Source organism: Pseudophryne corroboree, chromosome 1 (genome assembly GCF_028390025.1).
Source record: "Pseudophryne corroboree isolate aPseCor3 chromosome 1, aPseCor3.hap2, whole genome shotgun sequence".
Taxonomy (NCBI): Eukaryota; Metazoa; Chordata; class Amphibia; order Anura; family Myobatrachidae; genus Pseudophryne; species Pseudophryne corroboree.
This window is the reverse complement of record NC_086444.1, coordinates 721,825,663-721,851,872: the sequence shown is the minus strand read 5'-3', so window position 1 is coordinate 721,851,872 and position 26,210 is coordinate 721,825,663. Positions and strand designations below refer to the sequence as shown.

The following is a 26,210-nucleotide window of genomic DNA, read 5'->3' as shown; positions in this document are numbered from 1 at the left end:
AAATCTTCCCCCGCTTCCTCTGAGTCCACCGCATGACGCTGGGGCTCCACAGGTGGAGACAGGTGCGGTAGGGGCGCGTCTCGGGAACTTCAGGGACCAGTGGGCTTGCCCACAGGTGGATCCCTAGGTTCTGCAAATAGTATCACAGGGATACAGGCTGGAGTTCGAGGCGACTCCCCCTCGCCGTTACCTCACATCAGCCTTGCCTGCTGCCCTCGGAGAAAGGTAGTACTGGCGGCAATTCACAAGCTGTACTTCCAGCAGGTGAAATCAAGGTACCCCTCCTTCAACAAGGCCGGGGTTACTATTCCAAAATGTTGTGGTACCGAAACCAGACTGTTCGGTGAGACCCATTCTAAAATTGAAAGCCTTGAACACTTATATACGAAGGTTCAAATTCAAAATGGAATCGCTCAGGGCGATTATTGCAAGCCTGGAGAATTTCATGGTATCACTGGACATCAAGGATGCTTACCTGCATGTCCCTATTTACCCTCTTCACCAGGAGTACCTCAAAATTGTGGTACAGGATTGTCATTACCAATTCCAGACGTTGCTGTTGGTCTGTCCCCGGCACCGAGGTATTTACCAAGGTAATGGCCGAAATAATTATCCCGTACTTGGACGATCTCCTTATAAAGGCGAGGTCCAGGGAGCAGTTGTTCGGCGGAGTAGCACTATCTCGGGAAGTGCTACAACAGCACGGCTGGATTCTGAATATTCCAAAGTCGCAGCTGGTTCCTACGACGCGTCTACTGTTCCTGGGTATGGTTCTGGACACAGAACAGGATAAAAAGGGTTTCTCCCGGAGGAGAAGTCCAAGGAGTTGTCGTCTCTAGACAGAGACCTCCTAATACGTATACAGGTGTCGGTGCATCAATGCACGCGAGCCCTGGGAAGGATGGTAGCTTCTTACGAAGAAATTCCATTCGCCAGGTCCCATGCAAGGATTTTCCAGTGGGATCTGTTGGACAAGTGGTCCGGGTCGCATCTTCAGATGCATCAGCGGATAACCCTGTCTCTAAGGGCCAGGGTGTCGCTGTTGTGGTGGCTGCAGAGTGCTCATCTTCTAATGGGCCGCAGATTCGGCATACAGGACTGGGTCCTGGTGACCACGGATGCCAGCCTTCGAGGCTGGGGGGCAGTCACACAGGGAAGAAACTTCCAAGGCTATGGAAAAGTCAGGAGACTTCCCTACGCATAAATATTCTGGAACTAAGGGCCATTTACAATGCCTTAAGTCAGGCTAGACCCCTGCTTCAACACCGGCCGGTGCTGATCCAGTCAGACAACATCACGGCGGTCGCTCATGTAAACCGACAGGGCGGCACAAGAAGCAGGATGGCGATGGCAGAAGCCACAAGGATTCTCCGATGGGCGGAAAATCATGTGTTAGCACTGTCAGCAGTGTTCATTCCCGGAGTGGACAACTGAGAAGCAGACTTTCTCAGAAGACACGACCTCCACCCGGGAGAGTTGGGACTTCATCCAGAAGTTTTCCAAATGATTGTACACCGTTGGGAAAGGCCACAGGTGGACATGATGGCGTCCCGCCTCAACAAAAAGCTACAAAGATAATGCGCCAGGTCAAGGGACCCTCAGGCGATAGCTGTGGACGCTCTGGTAACTCCGTGGGTGTACCAGTCGGTGTATGTGTTCCCTTCTCTGCCTCTCTTACCCAGGGTAATGAGAATAATAAGAAGGAGAGCAGTAAGAACTATACTCATTGTTCCGGGTTGGCCAAGAAGAGCTTGGTAACCAGAACTCCAAGAAATGATCTCAGAGGACCCATTGCCTCTGCCGCTCAGACAGGACCTGCTGCAGCAGGGAGCCTGTCTGTTCCAAGACGTAGCGCGGCTGCGTTTGACGGCATGGCGGTTGAACGCCGGATCCTGAAGGAAAAGGGCATTCCGGAGGAAGTTATCCCTACGCTATTTAAAGCTAGGAAAGAAGTGAACGCAAACCATTATCACCGCATATGGTGGAAATATGTTGCGTGCTGTGAGGCCAGGAAGGCCCCAAAGGAGAAATTTCAGCTAGGTCGATTTCTGCACTTCCTACAGTCAGAGGTGACTATGGGCCTAAAATTGGGTTCCATGAAGGTCCAGATTTCTTTTTCATCCACTAGGGGTCACTGGAGTACTCTTGGGATATGGACGGCTTCCGTAGGAAACAGCACTGAATATTTAAATTTAGCACACTCCACCCCTCCATATCCCCGAGTACCTCAGTGTTTTTTCTGTGCTCGACGTAGTAACAGCTCTGTGGCTGAGTCCACAATTACTTTTAATTTTTTCTTTTTTTTATGATATTTTTTTTTCTCCTATTTTATACTCATCCCTTTCCCCCTTCCAAAAGGCAGGGTCAGGGATAGCAGCAGTGGCGTGTCGGTCCTCACTGAATGAGCACCCTCACAGCCAAACACAGATTTCCTGCACACTGGCTGGCCGGCGCTTACTGAGAAGCCCCGTCGGAGCCTTACCAAACAGCAGCAGGAGTGCAGGTATGTGAAACGGGGCGGTCAGCTCCCGCTGCCGCCCCGCTGTGTGGGGAACATTGTTTTTATGCTGACGCCGGGATCCCTCTACAGCCCGCCGCCGCTACTCCGGCCATCGCCAGCCCCCACCGCTGCTCCGGCCGTCGACAGCCCCCACCGCTGCTTCGGCCGTCCGCTGCTCCGGCCGTCGCCAGCCCCCACCGCTGCTCCGGCCGTCGCCGGCCCCCACCGCTGCTCCGGCCGTCGCCGGCCCTCACCGCTGATCCGGCGCTGCTCAGAGCGCTGCAATACGCGCTCCCCGCTGTCGGTCCCTGCGTCCCAATACCCGACTCCCGCTGGCGGCCCCACACGCTGCCGCCCGCACTGCACGGAGTACAGGGGGGGGGGGGCATTACGGTGATATACTATAAGGGGCATGAGGGGGGATACCCTGCAGCAACAGCAGTATGCTAGGCTGCAGGGTTAATTACACAGGATAAATGTCACTTTAAGGTGGTAACCTGTATTGTGGTTATAACTTTAAGCATGGCAGCCATTTTAACCATGCTTCCTGTGTCTTCCTCTGTGATTCCAGAACGTTCCAGTACTACATCTCTACTCCACCGGAGGCGCAGGGGTGTTAGTGGGAATTTGGGATCACATTTCATAGTACTGGCCACGTGTACTGCACTTGGCCAGATATATATATATATATATATAGAGACACCTTACTACTATTTTACTGAGTCGTGCAAGTGTCTGTTTTTTGTGTATTGTGTTGTCTGTCGCCATAATGAGTAAGGCACCAGCAAAAACTAAAAAGCATAATTGCAAAGTCTGTAACAGAATACAATTTCTGCTCCGGTTTTAAAGCCGATTTCCTCACCGAACCCTCCTTGGGAAATGCTAGCCAATGTACTGGCTGGGTTGCAATCAGAATTGACCGCCGCTCGACAGGAGCGGGAAACGGCAAGAGCTGAGTCTAGGATGAGACCGCCAGAACTACCGGAGGCCTCTCAGCCTTGCGAAAGGTCCAAATCCATTTTGGGTAGAGGGGATAAATTTCATATGTCTTATGATTTACCAGTTTCTGCTATGTTGCATTCTGACGATTCCATGCCAGACCTCACGGCACAAGATGAGGGTGAGGAGGGCGAAGTGGAGTCAGATAGTGAGGATTTTAACAGCTCCGGCATTGATAATCTCATCAGAGCGGTGCGTCAGTCTCTGAAGTTTACAGAAACTGAAGAGCCTCTCACAAATGATCAGGTCGTATTTACTAAACGACAAAGAACTCCAATAAGTTTTCCTGTGTCGGAATCTCTTAATCAGATGTTAGTAGAAACACGACAGACTCCAGATAAACGGTTTTCTATACCTCGCAGATTTAAGTCTAGTTACCCGTTTCCAGACTCTGTGACCTGTACATGGGAGAATCCACCAATAGTTGATTCGTCAGTGTCGAAGCTTACAAAGAAATTAACCATACCAGTGCCAGTGGCTACTACGCTTAAAGACCCTTCAGACCGCAAAATAGAAAATATGCTAAAGTCCATGTATGTAGCAGCAGGAGTGCTGCTGAGACCTGGCTTGGTTGGTATCTGGGTCACTAAGGCGCTCATAGTATGGATAACAGAACTTAAGTCTGCCTTACATGACGAACACCTTATACTTCTTGCTGATCAAATGTGTGAGGCTGCAGAGTATCTCTGTACAGCTTCTACTGACGTCTGTCAGCTCACTTCTCGTATTTCATCGTCGCTAGTTACAGCACGACGAGCACTCTGGCTGCGTGCTTGGCAAGCGGAGGCAGAGGTCAAACGAGGTATAGAGGCGTTACCTTACGATGGCTGTAAGTTTGTTTGGTCCTGAATTGGACACATGGATTGCTGAGGCTACGGGAGGAAAGTCGGTTTTCTTACCATTGCCTCCACCGGTACCAAGAAGGAGGTACTCTGGACCTTCGTTCAAATCTTTTAGACCTCAGTCCTTTCGAGGACGTGGCAGAGGAACAGCCACGCCTGGTAGACGTGGTCGTGGACGTGGTTTTCAACAAACCAACACAAGTCGTCAGGACGCTAAGGTTACCGACAAGCCAGTGGCATGACGGGCTACCAGCCCATCTCGGTTCTCCGATTGTGGGAGCACGCCTTCAGACGTTCCAGTTGGCGTGGTTCCAGACATCCGCGGATGGGTGGATCCGCAATTTAGTGTTAAAAGGTTACAAAATAGAGTTCGACTGTCTAACGCCACTGCGGTTTTTCAAGACATGATTGCCTCTGTCGGACGACAAGAGGGCAGTTCTGCAAATTGCCATTCAGTCCCTACTGGATTCAGCAGTTTTGATTCCGGTCCCTGTACATCAACAAGGTCAGGGTTATTATTCCAGTCTGTTTGTGGTACCGAAGCCGGATGCCTCAGTCAGACCAATATTGAACTTAAAGGGTCTCAATCGGTACGTAACTTACTACAGATTCAAGATGGAATCTCTGCGTTCCGTGATTGCGGGTTTAGAGCCAAAGGAATTCATGATTGCGCTAGATCTCAAGGATGCGTACTTACACATTCCGATTTGGCAGCCTCATCAGAGATTCTTGCGGTTTGCAATACGCCAGAACCATTACCAGTTTCAGGCTCTACCGTTTGGCCTATCGTCCGCGCCTCGGGTGTTCACCAAAGTGATGTCTGTGATGATAGCTCATCTCAGATCCCTGGGAGTGACAATAGTTCCGTATTTAGACGATCTGCTCATCAAAGCCCCGTCTCAACACATACTTCTCCAACATGCACTACTAACGTACAATGTACTGGTTCACCACGGTTGGATTGTCAACTTCAAGAAATCACATCTAATTCCGTCTCAACGCCTTCAATTCCTAGGTATGATTTTCGATACGGTCAATCAAAGAATTTACCTACCACAACAGAAAGTACAGATTCTACGACATCTGGTACAATTAGTGCTCAAGCCACGCACAGTGTCGGTACATTTGTGCATTCGCCTCTTAGGCACAATGGTGGCAGCTTTCGAAGCGATTCAGTTCGGAAGATTTCACTCGCGTCCATTTCAACTGGATGTGCTCGCACAGTGGTCGGGCTCGCATCTGCAGATTCACCACAGGGTGAGGTTGTCGCCAAGGGCAAGGGTGTCTCTGCTCTGGTGGCTCAAGGAACACAATCTAACCGCAGGGAGACTGTTCGGCGGCTGGAATTGGATAATTCTAACGACGGACGCCAGTCTCAGAGGTTGGGGAGCTGTTGTTCAAAATTGTCAGCTCCAGGGTCTCTGGGCGGATCACGAAAGATTGTTGTCTATAAATGTCCTGGAACTCCGCGCAATTTACAATGCGCTACGACAAGCAGTGCACATGCTTCGGTCTCGCACTGTCCAGGTGCAGTCAGACAACGCGACGGCGGTCGCATACATAAACAAACAAGGAGGAACGAGAAGCCGCATGGCAATGCGGGAAGTAGCTCGAATCCTCAATTGGGCGGAATACCACCAGGTGATATTGTCGGCAGTGTTCATTCCGGAAGTGGACAACTGGGAAGCGGATTATCTCAGTCGTCGGGATTTTCATCCAGGAGAATGGGCATTAAATCCAGAAGTGTTTCACATGTTGGTTCAGCGGTGGGGTTATCCTCAGGTGGACCTGATGGCATCTCGACACAATCACCAGACGCTCCAGTATGTGTCCAGAACGAGAGATCCAAAGGCAGTGGCGGTGGATGCTCTCACCGTCGCGTGGCCGTACAGCCTCGTGTATCTGTTTCCACCGTTTCCGTTGCTCCCTCTGATGCTAAAACGGATCAAAAGAGAGACTGTCACAGTCATACTAGTGGCGCCTCATTGGCCTCTGAGAGCTTGGTTCTCGGATCTCCGCGGACTACTTGCAGACGAACCTTGGCCGCTCCCTCTGCGTCCGGACTTGTTACAACAGGGTCCGTTCCTTTACCCCGATTTAGCGCGGCTGCGTTTGACGGGGTGGCTGTTGAGACCACCCTCTTAAGAAGAGAGGGCATTCCAGAATCGGTTATACCAACCATGTTACGAGCTAGGAAGCCGGTTACGGCAGCTCATTATTACAGAATATGGCGTGCCTATATAGGTTGGTGTGAAGCTCGGAAGTTTCCGACATCATCTTTCAAGTTATCCCGCCTTTTGTTATTTCTACAGACGGGTTTAGATGGAGGACTGCGTTTATCTACACTAAAGGTGCAGGTATCTGCTTTGTCAATTTACTTTCAAAGACGATTGGCTCTATTGCCGTCTATACACACTTTTTTCCAAGGTGTCCTAAGAGTTCAGCCTCCATTCATTCCACCTACAGCGCCATGGGACTTGAATCTGGTTTTAGATTTCTTACAGTCTTCATATTTTGAACCCTTACAGCAAGTGGATATTAAGTTTCTCACTTGGAAAACCATTTTTCTTCTAGCCTTAGCTTCGGCAAGGCGTGTTTCAGATTTGGGTGCCTTGTCATGCAAGCCACCGTATTTGGTGTTTCATGATGACAGAGCGGAACTTCGGACAAATCCCGCTTTCTTACCAAAGGTAGTGTCATCTTTTCACATCAATCAACCAATAGTAGTTCCTGTGTTGACAGCACATTCTGCAACTCTGGATGTGGTACGCGCATTACGCGTTTATGTATCCCGAACGTCTTCAGTTCGTAAAACGGATACGTTGTTTGTACTCTATGAGGCTGCCAAGATGGGTTGGCCAGCGTCTAAACAAACCTTATCCAGATGGATAAAACTGACCATACGTCAGGCTTACCTTCATGCTAGGTTACAGCCGCCTACATCAGTAACCGCTCATTCTACACGTTCTGTGGGAACTTCATGGGCAGCTGGTTGGGGAGCTTCTACGACGCAGCTTTGCCGTGCGGCTACATGGTCTTCAGTGCACACGTTTGTGCGCTTTTACAAGTTTGATACGTTTGCGGCATCAGCATCTAGCTTTGGCCGCCTAGTGTTACAGGTGCCAAACAGCTCTCCCGCCCATGGGGGAAGCTTTGGTACGTCCCAAGAGTACTCCAGTGACCCCTAGTGGATGAAAAAGAAAATAGGATTTTGGTACTTACCAGGTAAATCCTTTTCTTTGAATCCATAGGGGGCACTGGACGCCCACCCAGAGCAGTTTTACCTAGTTTGTGGTAAGTTCTGAGGATCTTATGGTAACACACTCTCACTAGAATAAATGAATATAGTTTGCTGCGCTTGTGAAAGAAAGCTGCTCCGGTTATATTTTGGTAATTATTAAAAATTTGTTAGACCGAGCGCTTGTGTGTGCAGGTGTGTAGTGTTCTGTAAAGTTATATGACTGTTAAAAAAAGGGAATGAACAAAACAACAACAGATAAAAATTAAACAATAATAGAGTAAAATAAAAAAAATAAAAATAAATATAAAAATAAAAATAAAATAAAAATAATACTAAGGGAAGGTGGGAGGGGGGGGGGAGTGCAATGTTTACAGCTCCTTTGGGAATGATTTTGGAGCTTTTGGACACTTGAGTGAGAGGGCACAGTCTGTTGCGGTAAATCTATCCCTGACTTACCCTATTTTCCAGTGCAAGTCTGATTGGAGGTTCTGATGTCTGTGACAGCAATTAGGTTAAGGATGGCTTTTCCTGCCTATGCCGTAGCTCACGTCCTCCTCCTCCTGGCCGCACTGTGGCCGCTGCTCCGTCCGTCAAAACCGGAAGTTCGGATGTTTACTTCCGGTATTAAGGTGCTGGCGGCGGCGGACTTCGTGTCCTTGGTGGTTGCTTCGTTTTTCTTTTATCCAACGCGTTTCGAATCCACGACAGGATTCTTTCTCAAGGAGATGATAAAAATTTTTAAAAGCCATCCTTAACCTAATTGCTGTCACAGACACCAGAACCTCCAATCAGACTTGCACTGGAAAATAGGGTAAGTCAGGGATAGATTTACCGCAACAGACTGTGCCCTCTCACTCAAGTGTACAAAAGCTCCAAAATCATTCCCAAAGGAGCTGTAAACATTGCACTTCCCCCTCCCCCCTTCCCTTAGTATTATTTTTATTTTATTTTTATATTTATTTTTATTTTATTTTTTTTATTTTACTCTATTATTGTTTAATTTTTATCTGTTGTTGTTTTGTTCATTCCCTTTTTTTAACAGTCATATAACTTTACAGAACACTACACACCTGCACACACAAGCGCTCGGTCTAACAAATTTTTAACACACTCTCACCGACTGGTTCAAATTATCAAGTGCTGGTTATGGTGTCAACTGTTTAGTTGTCAGTAACGTTATGTGTCAACTCCGTTGTTGTCCGTTATGTTATATGTAATACTCCATTGTCAACCTCTCTATAGTTCCTGTTCGGCTCAGTAAAAAAACACTGAGGTACTCGGGGATATGGAGGGGTGGAGTGTGCTAAATTTAAATATTCAGTGCTGTTTCCTACGGAAGCCGTCCATATCCCAAGAGTACTCCAGTGCCCCCTATGGATTCAAAGAAAAGGATTTACCTGGTAAGTACCAAAATCCTATTTTCGGCTCTATCGATTTTCTTCCAAAATAGAACTGGCTTCACTGCCTGAAGTTCGGACTTTTGTTAAGGGAGTGCTGCATAGTCAGCCCCCGTTTGTGCCTCAAGTGGCACCGTGGGATCTCAACGTGGTGTTGGATTTCCTGAAGTCGCATTGGGTTGAGCCACTTAAATCCGTGGAGCTACAATACCTCACGTGGAAAGTGGTCATGCTGTGGGCCGTGGCGTCGGCCAGGCGTTTATCAGAATTGGCGGCTTTGTCATACAAAAGCCCTTATCTGTATTTTATATGGATAAGGCGGAATTGAGGACTCGTTCCCAATTCCTTCCTAAGGTGGTATCAGTTTTTCATGTGAACCAACCTATTGTGGTGCCTGCGGCTACTTGGGACTTGGAGGATTCCAAGTTACTGGACGTAGTCAGGGCCCAGAAAAGTATATGTTTCCAGGACAGCTGGAGTCAGGAAAACTGACTCGCTATTTATCCTGTATGCACCCAATAAGCTGGTGCTCCTGCTTCTAAGCAGACTATTGCTCGCTGGATCTGTAGCACGATTCAACTTGCACATGCTGCGGCTAGACTGCCGCACCCTAAATCTGTAAAAACCCATTCCACGAGGAAAGTGGGCTCTTCTTGGGCGGCTGCCCAAGGGGTCTCGGCTTTACAACTTTGCCGAGCTGTTACTTGGTCGGGTTCAAACATTTTTGCAACAGTCTACAAGTTTGATACCCTGGCTGAGGAGGACCTAGAGTTTGCTCATTCGGTGCTGCAGAGTCATCCGCACTCTCCCGCCCGTTTAGGAGCTTTGGTATAATCCCCATGGTCCTTACGGAGTCCCAGCATCCACTTAGGACGTCAGAGAAAATAAGATTTTACTCACCGGTAAATCTATTTCTCGTAGTCCGTAGTGGATGCTGGGCGCCCATCCCAAGTGCGGATTGTCTGCAATACTTGTTTGTAGTTATTGCCTAACTAAAGGGTTATTGTTGAGCCATCTGTTGAGAGGCTCAGTTATATTTCATACTGTTAACTGGGTATAGTATCACGAGTTATACGGTGTGATTGGTGTGGCTGGTATGAGTCTTACCCGGGATTCAAAATCCTTCCTATTTGTGTCAGCTCTTCCGGGCACTGAGGTCTGGAGGAGGGTCTTAGTGGGAGGAGCCAGTGCACACCAGGTAGTCCTAAAGCTTTCTTTAGTTGTGCCCAGTCTCCTGCGGAGCCGCTAATCCCCATGGTCCTTACGGAGTCCCAGCATCCACTACGGACTACGAGAAATAGATTTACCGGTGAGTAAAATCTTATTTTTTCAACAAGACAATGACCCCAAACACACCTCCATGCAATGTAAGGGCTACTTGACCAAGAAGGAAAGTGATGGAGTGCTGCGTCAGATGACCTGGCCTTCACAATCACCCAACCTAAACCCAATTGAGATGGTTTGGGATGAGTTGGACCGCAGAGTGAAGGAAAAGCAGCCAACAAATGCTCAGCACCTCTGGGAACTCCTTCAAGACTGTTGGAAAACCATTGAGAGAATGCCAAGAGAGTGCAAAGCGGTCATCAAAGCAAAAGGGGGCTACTTTGAGGAATCTAAAATATAAAACAAATTTTGATTTAACACTTTTTTGTTTACAACATAATTCCATATGGGTTCTTTCACAGTTTTGATGTCTTCAGTATTAATTTACAATGTAGAAAATAATCAAAATAAATAAAAACCATTGAATGAGATGGTTTGAAAGAGAACTTTTGACTGGTACTGTATATTATACATATATATATTATACATATATATATATATATACAGGTTGAGTATCCCTTATCCAAAATGCTTGGGACCAGAGGTATTTTGGATATCGGATTTTTCCGTATTTTGGAATAATTGCATACCATAATGAGATATCATGGTGATGTTACCTATATCTAAGCACAGAATGCATTTATGTTACATATACACCTTATGCACACAGCCTTAAGGTAATTTTAGCCAATATTTTTTATAACTTTGTGCATTAAACAAAGTGTGTGTATATTCACACAATTCATTTATGTTTCACATACACCTTATACACACAGCCTGAAGGTCATTTAATACAATATTTTTAATAACTTTGTGTATTAAACAAAGTTTGTGTACATTGAGCCATCAAAAAACAAAGGTTTCACTATCTCACTCTCACTCAAAAAGGTCCGTATTTCGGAATATTCCGTATTTCGGAATATTTGGATATGGGATACTCAACCTGTGTATATGTATGTATGTATGTATGTATGTATGTATATATATATATATATATATATATGTATGTATGTATATATATATATATATATATATATATATATATATACACACACACATATGCAGATCAGGTGTGGAGAAAATGCTGCACAGTAAGAATGCTTTAAAAATTAGAAGTGTGAATAGTTATATTTTTTTCAGTTAACTAAATGCAAAGTTAATGATGAGAATAGAAATCTAAATAAAATCATTATTTGGTGTGACCACTCTTTGCCTTCATAACAGCATCAAGTCTTCACTTGCACACAGTTTTTGAAGGAACTTGCAATGAAGGTTCTTCCAAACTTCTTCTGTGGACATGAGCTTGATCAAATCCTTCTGTCTCTTGTAATCCTAGACAGACTAAATATTGAGATCAGAGCTCTGTGGATACAAAATAATCACTTCCAGGACTTTACGCTGAAGATCTTCTTAAATGACATCTGCTGTATGTTTGGGGTCATTGTCCTGCTGCAGAATAAATTTGGAGCCTCCTTGATGGTATTTCTCAGCACTGAGGACACCATTAATCCTGACCAAATCCCCAACTCCATTTGTGGAAATGCAGCCCCAAATATGCAAGGAACCTTCTCAAAGCTTCACTGTTGCCTGCAGACCCTCATTATTGTACTCTCCAGCGAACAAACCTATTGTAAGAGCCAAATATTTCAAATTTTGACTCATCAGTCCAGAACACCTGCTACCATTTTTCTGCTCTCCACTTTCTATGTTTTCATGCATAGTTGAGTCGATTGGCCTTGTTTCCATGTCAAAGGTATGGCTTTTGCCCGCAATTCTGACCCGCAATGACCACTGCTGGCCAGACGTCTCCGAACAGTAGATGGGTGTACTTGGGTTTCACTGGTTTCTGCCATTTCTGAAATGATGGTACAACTGAACATCTTCCGATTTCGAAGGGAATTAATCATGATGTGCACTATTTTCATCTAATGCACTAAGTTTCCTTGGAAGACGACTGAATCTGCGGTCCTCAATGTTGCCCGTTTCTTTGTGCTTCAATGCTGAGAAATACAGGCAGGTACTTGGCCATCATGCAATACCATCAGAGATGCGTCTGACTGACTCCAAATTTATTCTGCAGCAGGACAACTACCCCAAGCATACAGCCAATGCCATTTAAGGACTATCACCTGCATAAAAATTAACTGTGAGTCCCGGATGTGATGATATGGCCCCCACAGAGCCCTAATCACAACATCATTGAGTCTGTCTGGGATTACATAAAGAGTCCGAAGAAGTTGAGCAAACCTACATCTACAGAAGTGGTTAGTTCTCCAAGATGTCTGTAACAACCTTCCTGTCATTTTCCTTCAAAAACTGCGTGCAAGTGTACCTGTGTGCAAGTGAAGAATTGATACTGCTTTGAAGGCAAAGGGTGGTCACACCAAATATTGATTTGATTTCGATTTCTCTTCCATTCATTCACTTTGCAATTTTTTTAAATTGCTAAAAAATAAACTATTAACACATATATCTTTGCAAGCATTCTTACTTTGCATTAATATATATATATATATATATATATAGTATGTAAGTATATGAGAGGATATTTTTGTGTTTTTACTTAGTAGGACATAAGTAAGAATTTAGAATAAGAATCCTCTAGTACTAGCTTATGCTGGCCGTACATCTGTAGCGTGTTTCCCTGATCTGATCCATCAAAAACGAAGATTGGCGGGCATTGATCGTCAATCTGTCAGGGAAATTCCTCATGTTAAAAAATCTCTGATTTGCCAATCCTGATCATTGTTTGTCCAAGATTGACAAATCGAAGATACCGAATATGCTGGATGTTCCCGATACCCCGGCATTGGCAAATTGCTCCAATTCATCGCAGCTGTGTGAGGCCTATTAAGCCTAAAATTTAAATAATATAAACTTCTGTGGCAAATAACCATAACAGGTATAATAGTATTTATTCAACAACACCCTAAGTCATGTAGGAAAAAGTACATACTTCCTGCTTCTGTATGAAAAGTAACTTGGGACATTGGGGTAATTCAGACCTTATCGTAGCAGCAAATTTGTTAGCAGTTGGGCACAACCATGTGCACTGCAGGGGGTCAGATATAATATGTGCAGAGAGAGTTGATTTGGGCGGGGTGTGTTCAAACTGAAATCTAAATTGCAGTGTAAAAATAAAGCAGGCAGTATTTACTCTTACCAGAAACAAAATAACCCACCCAAATCTAACTCTCTCTGCAAATGTTATATCTGCCCCCCCCCCCCCCCCCGCCCCCCCCCTCCCCCGGCAGTGTAAACGGTTTTACCCAACTGTTAACACATTTGCTGCTACGATCAGGTCTGAATTACCCCCATGGTTTGCTAATTAAAGCCATTTCTCCATAAATCCAGTACCTTTGCCAGTTCTTGAGCATTCAGGTTTGTTACACTTTGACAATGAGAAAAAGCTCCTACAAACACTTCAGAAGCAGTTGTTGTATTTGATGAGTCTGGAGAGCATTATAAGGCCATTTCCATACATTTTATGGCATCCAAACATTTGAAAGTCCCCTCTCTTCAAAAAAGAAAACCGTACTGTACAACTTGGACTAGTCAAATTTGAAAAAAAGCAACACTTCTGAAGCATTGGGGTTGATGTATCAAGCAGTGAAAAGAGTAGAGAAATGGAGCAGTGGAAAAGTTATCGATAGAGTCCAATACATGTCAAGATAGCATTTATCACACAAATTCTATATAGTGATAAAGTAGAAGCTGGTTGGTTGCTATTTGCAACTTCTCCACTGGCTCACCCCATTGTCTTCTGCTCAGAAAGCTCATAACAGCCAACAATCACGTGGTGGCAAGGATGGTTTATTTGAGATTATTTTGCAGCAACTTGACCTGGACATGTATCGGAGTCTAAAATTTAATTGAAGATTTGCTGAAACTGTATGCACGTGTGTATATAAGTGTAGTGCACAACAAATGGGAACAAACAATTTAATTTAGTAATGCCAAGTATATTGAAAGCAAGTATTTCCACAAAGTTCTAGGTCATATTCATCAGCAAATAGCATGCCAGCATGGGCATGTATAAAGTTACTAGACTACCCGGATTGTCTGTGATTATGGTCCGTGTAGCTGCTATGGGAGACAGTAACTTTGAAAAACGTGATTGTTTGGGAATTAACCAAGAAAGCTTAGCTTTCTAATGTTGCACGAGCAAAGAAGTACACATGGAACTCCAAGGAAATACTTCATCAGTGAATGGCATTCATTTGAAGCAAAGCAGTTGAACAAGTAAATATCAGTTGATTGCCAGTTTCAGCCTGTGGCAGAAGCAGGACGTTTCCTCTAAACATGTTACTCCGGGAACTCCAGGGGGCATATTATCAATCCGTTTGCAGTGTTAATTGACCCATGGCAAACCATATTTCTCTATCGTCCTAGTGGATGCTGGGGTTCCTGAAAGGACCATGGGGAATAGCGGCTCCGCAGGAGACAGGGCACAAAAAGTAAAGCTTTAGGATCAGGTGGTGTGCACTGGCTCCTCCCCCTATGACCCTCCTCCAAGCCTCAGTTAGATTTTTGTGCCCGGCCGAGAAGGGTGCAATCTAGGTGGCTCTCCTAAAGAGCTGCTTAGAAAAGTTTAGCTTAGGTTTTTTATTTTACAGTGAGTCCTGCTGGCAACAGGATCACTGCAACGAGGGACTTAGGGGAGAAGAAGTGAACTCACCTGCGTGCAGGATGGATTGGCTTCTTTGGCTACTGGACATTAGCTCCAGAGGGACGATCACAGGTACAGCCTGGATGGTCACCGGAGCCTCGCCGCCGGCCCCCTTGCAGATGCTGAAACAAGAAGAAGGTCCAGAATCGGCGGCATGAAGACTCCTCAGTCTTCTTAAGGTAGCGCACAGCACTGCAGCTGTGCGCCATTTCCTCTCAGCACACTTCACACGGCAGTCACTGAGGGTGCAGGGCGCTGGAAGGGGGGCGCCCTGGGAGGCAATGAAAACCTATTTTTGGCTAAAAATACCTCACATATAGCCTCCGGGGGCTATATGGAGATATTTAACCCCTGCCAGAATCCGTTAAGAGCGGGAGACGAGGCCGCCGAAAAAGGGGCGGGGCCTATCTCCTCAGCACACAGTGCCATTTTCCCTCACAGAAAGGCTGGAGGGAAGGCTCCCAGGCTCTCCCCTGCACTGCACTACAGAAACAGGGTTAAAACAGAGAGGGGGGGCACTAATTTGGCGTTAGAAATATATATAAAAAGATGCTATAAGGGAAAACACTTATATAAGGTTGTCCCTATATAATTATAGCGTTTTTGGTGTGTGCTGGCAAACTCTCCCTCTGTCTCTCCAAAGGGCTAGTAGGTCCTGTCCTCTATCAGAGCATTCCCTGTGTGTGTGCTGTGTGTCGGTACGTGTGTGTCGACATGTATGAGGACGATGTTGGTGAGGAGGCGGAGCAATTGCCTGTAATGGTGATGTCACTCTCTAGGGAGTCGACACCGGAATGGATGGCTTATTTAGGGAATTACGTGATAATGTCAACACGCGGCAAGGTCGGTTGACGACATGAGACGGCCGACAAACAATTAGTACCGGTCCAGACGTCTCAAAAACACCGTCAGGGGTTTTAAAACGCCCGTTTACTTTAGTCGGTCGACACAGACACAGACAGGGACACTGAATCCAGTGTCGACGGTGAATAAACAAACGTATTCCTTATTAGGGCCACACGTTAAGGGCAATGAAGGAGGTGTTACATATTTCTGATACTACAAGTACCACGAAAGAGGGTATTATGTGGGATGTGAAAAAACTACCGTAGTTTTTCCTGAATCAGATAAATTAAATGAAGTGTGTGATGATGCGTGGGTTCCCCCCGATAGAAAATATGGGCGGTATACCCTTTCCCGCCAGAAGTTAGGGCGCGTTGGGAAACACCCCTTAGGGTGGATAAGGCGCTCACACGCTTATCAGAACAAGTGGCGGTACCGTCTATAGATAGGGCCGTCCTCAAGGAGCCAGCTGACAGGAGGCTGGAAAATATCATAAAAAGTATATACACACATACTGGTGTTATACTGCGACCAGCGATCGCCTCAGCCTGGATGTGCAGAGCTGGGGTGGCTTGGTCGGATTCCCTGACTAAAAATATTGATACCCTTGACAGGGACAGTATTTTATTGACTATAGAGCATTTAAAGGATGCATTTCTATATATGCGAGATGCACAGAGGGATATTTGCACTCTGGCATCAAGAGTAAGTGCGATGTCCATATCTGCCAGAAGATGTTTATGGACACGACAGTGGTCAGGTGATGCAGATTCCAAACGGCACAAAGGTGTATTGCCGTATAAAGGAAGAGGAGTTATTTGGGGTCGGTCCATCGGACCTGGTGGCTAGGGCAACTGCTGGAAAATCCACCGTTTTTTACCCTAAGTCACATCTCTGCAGAAAAAGACACCGTCTTTTCAGCTTCAGTCCTTTCGTCCCTATAAGAGTCATATCTGCCCAGGGATAGAGGAAAGGGAAGAAGACTGCAGCAGGCAGCCCATTCCCAGGAACAGAAGCGTTCCACCGCTTCTGACAAGCTCTCAGCATGACGCTGAGACCGTACAGGACCCCTGGATCCTACAAGTAGTATCCCAGGGGTACAGATTGGAATGTCGAGACGTTTCCCCTGCGCAGGCTCCTGAAGTCTGCTTTACCAAGGTCTCCCTCCGACAAGGAGGCAGTATGGGAAACAATTCACGAGCTGTATTCCCAGCAGGTGATAATTAAATTACCCCTCCTACAACAAGAAAAGGGGTATTATTCCACACTATATTGTGGTACTGAAGCCAGAAGGCTAGGTGAGACCTATTCTAAATCTAAAAAAATTTGAACACTTACAAAGGTTCAAATCAAGATGGAGTCACTCAGAGCAGTGATAACGAACCGGGAAGAAGGGGACTATATGGTGTCCCGAGACATCAGGGATGCTTACCTCCATGTCCCAAATTTGCCCTTATCACTACAGTTTCAGACGCTGCCGTTTGGATTGTCCACGGCACCCCGGGTCTTTACCAAGGTAATGGCCGAAATGATGGTTCTTCTTCGAAGAAAAGGCGTCTTAATTATCCCTTACTTGGACGATCTCCTGATAAGGGCAAAGTCCAGGGAACAGTTGGAGGTCGGAGTAGCACTATCTCGGATACTGTTACAACAGCAGGGGTGGATTCTAAATATTCCAAAATCGCAGCTGATCCCGACAACAAGTCTCCTGTGCTTAGGGATGATTCTGGACACAGTCCAGAAAAAGGTGTTTCTCCCGGAAGAGAAAGCCAGGGAGTTATCCGAGCTAGTCAGGAACCTCCTAAAATCAGTGCATCATTGCACAAGGGCCATGGTAAAAAAAAATGGTGACTTCCTTCGAAGCAATTCCAGTCGGCAGATTTCATGCAAGAACTTTTCAGTGGGATCTGCTGGACAAATGGTCCGGATCGCATCTTCAGATGCATCAGCGGATAACCCTATATCCAAGGACAAGGGTGTCTCTCCTGTGGTGGTTACAGAGTGCTCATCTTCTAGAGGGCCGCAGATTCGGCATTCAGTTTTGGATGTTGGTGACCACGGAGGCCAGCCCGAGAGGCTGGGGAGCAGTCACACAAGGAAAAAATTTCCAGGGAGTGTGATCAAGTCTGGAGACTTTTCTCCACATAAATATAGCTAAGGGTAAATTTATAATGCTCTAAGCTTAGCAAGACCTCTGCTTCAAGGTCAGCCGGTATTGATCCAGTGGGATAAAACATCACGGCAGTCGCCCACGTAAATAGACAGGGCGGCACAAGAAGCAGGAGGGCAGTGGCAAAAACTGCAAGGACTTTTCGCTGGGCGGAAAATCATGTGATAGCACTGTCAGCAGTGTTTCATTCCGGGAATGGAAACTGGGAAGCAGACTTCCTCAGTAGGCACGACCTCCACCCGGCAGAGTGGGAACTTCATGGGGAAGTTTTCCACATGATTGTAAACCGTTGGGAATTACCAAAGGTGGACATGATGGCGTCCCGTCTGAACAAAAAACGGGACAGGTATTGCGCCAGGTTAAGAGACCCTCAGGCAATAGCTGTGGACGTTCTGGTAACACCGTGGGTGTACCAGTCGGTGTATGTGTTCCATCCTCTGCTTTTCATACCTAAGGTACTGAGAATTATAAGACGTAGAGGAGTAAGAACTATACTCATGGCTCCGGATTGGCCAAGAAGGACTTGGTACCCGGAACTTCAAGAGATGCTCACAGAGGACTTATGGCCTCTGCCGCTAAGAAGGGACTTGTTTCAGCAAGTACCATGTCTGTTCCAAGACTTACCGCAGCTGCGTTTGACGGCATGGCGGTGGAACGCCGGATCCTAAGGGAAAAGGCATTCAGGAAGAGGTCATTCCTACCCTGGTCAAAGCCAGAAAGGAGGTGACCGCACAACATTATCACCACATGTAGCGAAAATATGTTGCGTGGTGTGAGGCCAGGAAGGCCCCACGAAGAAATTTCAACTCGGTCGATTCCTGCATTTCCTGCAAACAGGAGTGTCTATGGGCCTCAAATTGGGGTCCATTAAGGTTCAAATTTCGGCCCTGTCGATTTTTCTTCCAGAAAGAATTGGCTTCAGTTCCTGAAGTCCAGAAGTTTGTCAAGGGAGTATTGCATATACAACCCCCTTTTGTGCCTCCAGTGGCACTGTGGGATCTCAACGTAGTTCTGGGATTCCTCAAAACACATTGGTTTAAAACCAGTCAAATCTGTGGATTTGAAGCATCTCACATGAAAAGTGAACATGCTCTTGGACCTGGCCTGGACCAGGCGAGTGTCAAATTGGTGGTTTTTTTCTCAAAAAAGCCCATATCTGTTTGTCCATTCGGACAGGGCAGAGCTGCGGACTCGTCCCCAGTTCTCTCCCTAAGGTGGTGTCAGTGTTTCACCTGAACCAGCTTATTGTGGTGTCTTGCGCCTACTAGGGACTTGGAGGACTCCAAGTTGCTAGATGTGGTCAGGGCCCTGAAAATATAGGTTCCAGGACGGCTGGAGTCAGGAAAACTGACTTGCTGTTATCCTGTATGCACCCAACAAACTGGGTGCTCTTGCTTCTAAGCAGACTTTTGCTAGTTGGATGTGTAATACAATTCAGCTTGCACATTCTGTGGCAGGCCTGCCACAGCCAAAATATGTAAATGCCCATTCCACAAGGAAGGTGGGCTCATCTTGGGCGGCTGCCCGAGGGGTCTCGGCTTTACAACTTTGCCGAGCGGCTATTTAGTCAGGGGCAAACACGTTTGTAAAATCCTACAAATTTGATAACCTGGCTAAGGAGGACCTGGAGTTCTCTCATTCGGTGCTGCAGAGTCATCCGCACTCTCCCGCCCGTTTGGGAGCTTTGGTATAATCCCCATGGTCCTTTCAGGAACCCCAGCATCCACTAGGACGATAGAGAAAATAAGAATTTACTTACCGATAATTCTATTTCTCGGAGTCCGTAGTGGATGCTGGGCGCCCATCCCAAGTGCGGATTATCTGCAATACTTGTACATAGTTACAAAAATCGGGTTATTATTGTTGTGAGCCATCTTTCAGAGGCTCCGCTGTTATCATACTGTTAACTGGGTTCAGATCACAGGTTGTACAGTGTGATTGGTGTGGCTGGTATGAGTCTTACCCGGGATTCATAAATCCTTCCTTATTGTGTACGCTCGTCCGGGCACAGTATCCTAACTGAGGCTTGGAGGAGGGTCATAGGGGGAGGAGCCAGTGCACACCACCTGATCCTAAAGCTTTACTTTTTGTGCCCTGTCTCCTGCGGAGCCGCTATTCCCCATGGTCCTTTCAGGAACCCCAGCATCCACTACGGACTCCGAGAAATAGAATTATCGGTAAGTAAATTCTTATTTTCTCTAACGTCCTAAGTGGATGCTGGGGACTCCGTAAGGACCATGGGGAATAGCGGCTCCGCAGGAGACTGGGCACATCTAAAGAAAGCTTTAGGACTAACTGGTGTGCACTGGCTCCTCCCCCTATGACCCTCCTCCAAGCCCCAGTTAGATTTCTGTGCCCGACGAGAAGGGTGCACACTAGGGGCTCTCCTGAGCTTCTTAGTGAAAGTTTTAGTTTAGGTTTGTTATTTTCAGTGAGACCTGCTGGCAACAGGCTCACTGCATCGAGGGACTAAGGGGAGAAGAAGCGAACTCACCTGCGTGCAGAGTGGATTGGGCTTCTTGGCTACTGGACATTAGCTCCAGAGGGACGATCACAGGCCCAGCCTGGATGGGTCCCGGAGCCGCGCCGCCGGCCCCCTTACAGAGCCAGAAGAGCGAAGAGGTCCAGAAAAATCGGCGGCAGAAGACGTTCCTGTCTTCAATAAGGTAGCGCACAGCACTGCAGCTGTGCGCCATTGCTCTCAGCACACTTCATACTCCGGTCACTGAGGGTGCAGGGTGCTGGGGGGGGCGCCCTGAGACGCAATAAAACATGATAAAAATACCTTACATGGCAAAAAATACATCACATATAGCTCCTGGGCTATATGGATGCATTTAACCCCTGCCAGAATATACAGAAAAACGGGTGATAAGGCCGCCGAAAAGGGGGCGGAGCCTATCTCCTCAGCACACTGGCGCCATTTTCCCTCACAGCTCAGTTGGAGGGAAGCTCCCTGGCTCTTCCCTGCAGTCACTACACTACAGAAAGGGTTAAAAAAAGAGAGGGGGGCACTAATTAGGCGCAGCATTAAAACATACAGCAGCTATAGGGGGAAAAACACTTATATAAGGTTATCCCTGTGTATATATATATATATATAGCGCTCTGGTGTGTGCTGGCATACTCTCCCTCTGTCTCCCCAAAGGGCTAGTGGGGTCCTGTCCTCTATCAGAGCATTCCCTGTGTGTGTGCTGTGTGTCGGTACGTTTGTGTCGACATGTATGAGGAGAAAAATGATGTGGAGACGGAGCAGAGTGTCTGTAACAGTGATGTCACCACCTAGGGGGTCGACACCTGAGTGGATGTACTGTTGAAAATTACGTGACAGTGTCAGCTCTGTATAAAAAAACAGTGGTTGACATGAGACAGCCGGCTACTCAGCTTGTGCCTGTCCAGACGTCTCATAGGCCGTCAGGGGCTCTAAAGCGCCCGTTACCTCAGATGGCAGATACAGACGCCGACACGGATACTGACTCCTGTGTCGACGATGAAGAGACAACCGTGATTTCTTTTTTCATCCACTAGGGGTCACTGGAGTACTCTTGGGATATGGACGGCTTCGCAGAAACAAAGGCACTGAATATTTAAATTTAGAACTCTCCACCCCTCCATATCCCAGAGTACCTCAGTGTACAACCTCAGTGTTTTTTCCGTGCTCAAAGCACTAACAACGGCTTGTGGGAGTTCCCACACTTTGTGGAAGATTTTTATTAATTTTTCATTTTTACTTTTTCATTTTTAATTTTTACACTTCCCTTCCCAGTTTCTATAAAAACATGGGTCCGGGATGGTGCCGCTGCAAGGCAGCGCATGGCGTGTCGGTCCTCACAAAGAGCACCCTCACAGCCACAGGCAGCCCACTGTCTCCTGCAAGCTGGAGACATGACTGGAGATGACTGAAGAGCTGGACGGAGCTTACACATAGAAGCCCCGTCGCAGCCATGACTGAAGAGCTGGACGGAGCTTACAAATAGAAGCCCCGTCGCAGCCATCATCTGAACAGCTGGACGGAGCTTACACATAGAAGCCCCGTCGCAGCCATGATCTGAGAAGCTGGACAGAGCTTTCAGACAGAAGCCCGTCGCAGCATGAAGGAAGTGTCGCAGACCTTTCTGCAAAAGGTATGCTGGGGAAACGGGACGGTCAGCGCAGGCTGCCGTCCCGCTGTGTGGGGTCCGTGGGTAAAGCGACCGCTGTAACGCCAGTGCCCTGTCTGCCGCTCAGACACTCCACGCTCCGTCCCCCAACAGGCGCTTCTTCCTCCCGCACGCCGCCCGCCACGGCCGCCAGCGGTGCTCACACAGGGAGACCCGCCGCACAGAACTTCAATCCGTGTGTTCAGTGAGACGGACAAACAGGCCCGCGCAGCTTGCCTAGCGACGCCGCGCTCCGGCCAGCAGATCACTGCTGCTCTGGGTCCTTCGCCTCCCTGCAATAAGCTTCCCGGCTCCCCGCTGAGACACAGCGCTACAGGGAGTACAGGGAAGGGGGAGGGAGTGGGGGATCTGGCAGATTACTGCGTGGCTGCAGCTGCCAAATGCTACAAGTAATAGGCAGTTGAGTCTATATATATATCTATATTATCTATATAAGTTATTAATAATAACAGATTATCTATAGAAGATATTAATACATAATAACTGCAGCCAGAGCTTATGTTAAATATGACCTGTCTGTGATTGTATTGTAACCTGCATATGTCAGTGTATACTAGACTGTGTTTTTATCAGTGTATACTAGACTGTGATTCTCAGTGGCAGCAGGTATTGTAACTTCTCCTATGAGTTTCAATGTAAGCATGGCATGGGGGCCATTTTTAATCATGTTTCCTGTTTCTTCCAGTGGTAATTCCAGAACATTCCTACACTACATCTCTACGCCACCGGAGGCGCAGGGGTGTTAGTGGGAAATTTGGTTCAGGTTTCACATAGGCCCATGTAAACTGTATTTAGCCATAGATATATATATAGATATATATATATATATATATATATATATATATTACGCACTTTAAGTAAACATTTTACTAATTAGTGCAAGTGTCTGTTACTTTGGCTATTGGAGTGTCTGTCTGTGGGGTAAGCCTCCAACACAGACTACATATAAGGTTTACTACAATGTCTGTACATAAATCTACCACAAATTCTGTTGGTTTGTACGGTTCCACTCCGTAAGCCGTGTCAGTCCTAGATCCTATGTTAAACATAACTCCGCTCGATGGAGCGGTAAGATCGGAGTTCACTCCGCCAGCTCTAACAAAGGAGTCTCAGTATTTCCAAAGGTCCAATTTTCCCTTTGGGTACCAAGGTGTTAATTTAACTGGTCTTATAATTTAATCTGACAATTATATGTCAATTCTCACAACGATACTACAAGTGAGAAGGGTACATTAGACCAGCAGTCAGATAGTGGGGTGTTTTGACAACCATACATTGCTAATAACCAGTAAGTCAGTGTCTCAATTGTTACAGAGACTAAGTAGACTTTAACATCTAATCTGTCGATTTTCATAAACAACAGATCTTCAATGAGTTATTATTTAGAATATCTGACTAACATTTAACCCTATTTACCCATTTTCCACATCTAAATGGGACAATCCGTCATTGGTGAATTCATCTGTGACAAACAAATTTGGGTTACTAGACGCTCTATGTATGGAAACAATGACGATCACTGTTAATAAAAAGCTGCAGAGTATCTCGGTAAAGCTTCTGCTGACACCTGTTATCTCGATTCTTGCTTTTCATCGTCGCTAGTTTCACCAAAACAAGGCCAGAAGTTGTTTGGTCCTAAATTTAATATTCAGGCCTCCGGTATCAAAACGAAAATACTTTGGCCCGACGTTTAATCCCTTTAGACTTCAGTCTTTTCAAGGCTGTGGTACAAAAACAGTCACGACTGGTAACGCCAAGGTGCTAAAGTCAACAAGCCAGTGGCTTAACGGCCTCTCAGGCCATATAGAATTTCCAATTGTGGAAGCGCGCCTTTACACGTTACATTTGCCGGGTTTCCAAACATCCACTCATGGATGTATCCGCTATTTACAGTTTAAAAGACAAGACTGCCTCTGTCGGACGAAACTAGGCGTTTTGGCAGGTGGCCATTCAGTCTCTGCTGGTTGCAGCTGTTTTATTTCCAGGCCTGGTACACCAACAGAGTCAGGGTTATTTATTCCCCTCTGTTTGGGGTAACGAAGCCGAAGGGCTCCGTCGCAGTCTCAATCAGCAAGTCACTTACTACCAGTTAGTACTTGCATATTTGGAGTCACAAGAATACTCTGGTTTCTCTTCAGAACGAATAAATCTTTCGCCTTTTACTAAAGATTTCCGTGGAGAGGAACAACCATGAGTTTCATGTAATTTTTTGGTGCCTGGCTCACGCTGGGCTAAAATTGCATGATTGCGCTTGATCTTCACAATGCGTGTTGCAAAACGCCACAACCATTAACCATTTTTAGGTTCTACCGTTGGCCTCTTATCAACGCCTCGGGTATTCACCAAAGTGATGTTGGTGATGATAGCTCATCTCAGAGCCCTGGCGGTGACAATCGTTCCATACTTAGACGATCTGATCATAAGAACTCTGTCTCAACAGAGGTTCCTCTTACTTGCGCTACTAACGTACACCATGGTGGCAGGTCAAGTTCAAAAACAATCGCATCTAATTCCGTCTGAATTACTTCAATTCCTAGGTATGATTATAAATACGGTAAATCAAAGAAATTTACCTACTACACCAGGAAGAACAAATATACCATCTAGTACAATTAGTGCAAAAGCCACGCACACTAGCGGTACATTGGTGTATTCGCCTATTAGGAACAATGATGTGTTTTCAAAGCGCTTTAGTTCGCCGGGTTTCACTCGCGTTTCCCACAGAGGGCCGAGGGTGTATATACTCTGGACAAGAGTCTCAGAGGTTGAGGGGTTGTAGTTAAAAAAGATCAGCGACAGGGGTTCTAAAACGGATCACGACAGATTGCTGTCTATAAATGTCCTGGAACTCCGTGCAATTTACAATGCACTACATGCTTCGCTTTCAGTCTGTCCAAGTACAGTCCGACAACGCAACGGGAGTTGCATACACAACAACCAGGGAGGACCGAGAAGCCGCATGGTAATGCGAAAGGTAGCTCGAATCCTCAATTGCCCAGAACACCATTAGGTGATGTTGTCGACGGGGTTCATTCCGGGAGCGGACATCTGTTAGACAGATGATTTCACCCGTCGGAATTTTCATCCAGGAAACTGGGCATTAAATCCAAGGTGTTTCACATGTGGATCCACGGGGGTGGTTACCCTCAGGTGTACATGATGGCATCTCACCACAATTACAAACGCTCAGTATGTGTACAGAACGACAGATCACAAGGGCAGTGGCGGGGGAGGCTCTCACATTCGTGTGGTCATACAGCCTCGTGTATCTGGCTCCACCGTTTTCCGCTGCTCTCTCCGTTGCTAAAACGGATCATAAGACAGTTACGTCACAGTCATAATAGTGATATCTCATGGGGTTCGGAGAGCTTGCTTCTCGAATCTCCAAGGAATACTCGCACACGATCTTTGCCCGCTCATAATACGTCCAACCTGTTACAACAGGGACCGTTCTTTTACCCCTATTTACCTATGTACCGCGGCTGCGGTTGACGGGGTGGTGGTTCAGACCGCCTTCTTAAGAAAAGACATAGGGCATTACAATATTGGTTATACCAACCATGTTACGAGGGCATTACAGTATTGGTTATACCAACCATGTTACGAGCTAGGAAGCCGCTTACGGCAGCTCATTATTGCAAAATTTGGTGTGCCTATATAGGTGGGTGTGAAGCTCGGAAGTTTCTGACATCATCTTTCAAGTTACCCGTTTTCTGTTAATTTACAGACGGGGTGGGATGGAGAACTGCATTTATCTGCACTAAGGGTGAAGGTATCTGTGTAGTCAATTTATTTTCAAAGACATTTGACTCTATTGTGTCGGTACACACCTTTTCTACAAGGTGTCATCAAAGTGCAGCCTCCATTTATCCCACCTACAGCGCCATGCGACTTGAAGCTGGGTTCAGATTTCTTACAGTTTTCATATTTTGAACCCTTACAACAAATGGGGATTAAGTTTCTCACTTGGAAAACGTTTTTCTTCTAGCCTTAGCTTCGGCAAGGGCTTTGTTTTCACATTTGGGTGCCTTGTAGTCCAAGCCACCGGATTTGGGTTTTCTCATGA

At 46.5% G+C, this 26,210-nt stretch overlaps 1 protein-coding gene and 1 non-coding gene across 7 annotated transcripts in view; both read left to right on the top strand.

Annotated features, from left to right (window-relative positions):
* Positions 1-26,210, top strand: part of TCF3 (transcription factor 3) — a 399,616-nt gene that overhangs the window by 280,121 nt on the left and 93,285 nt on the right. The gene's annotated exons all lie outside the window — the stretch shown is intronic.
* On the top strand, positions 24,263-24,377 carry LOC134961133 (U5 spliceosomal RNA). The gene has a single exon (XR_010187854.1). It is a non-coding gene; the product is annotated as a U5 spliceosomal RNA (small nuclear RNA).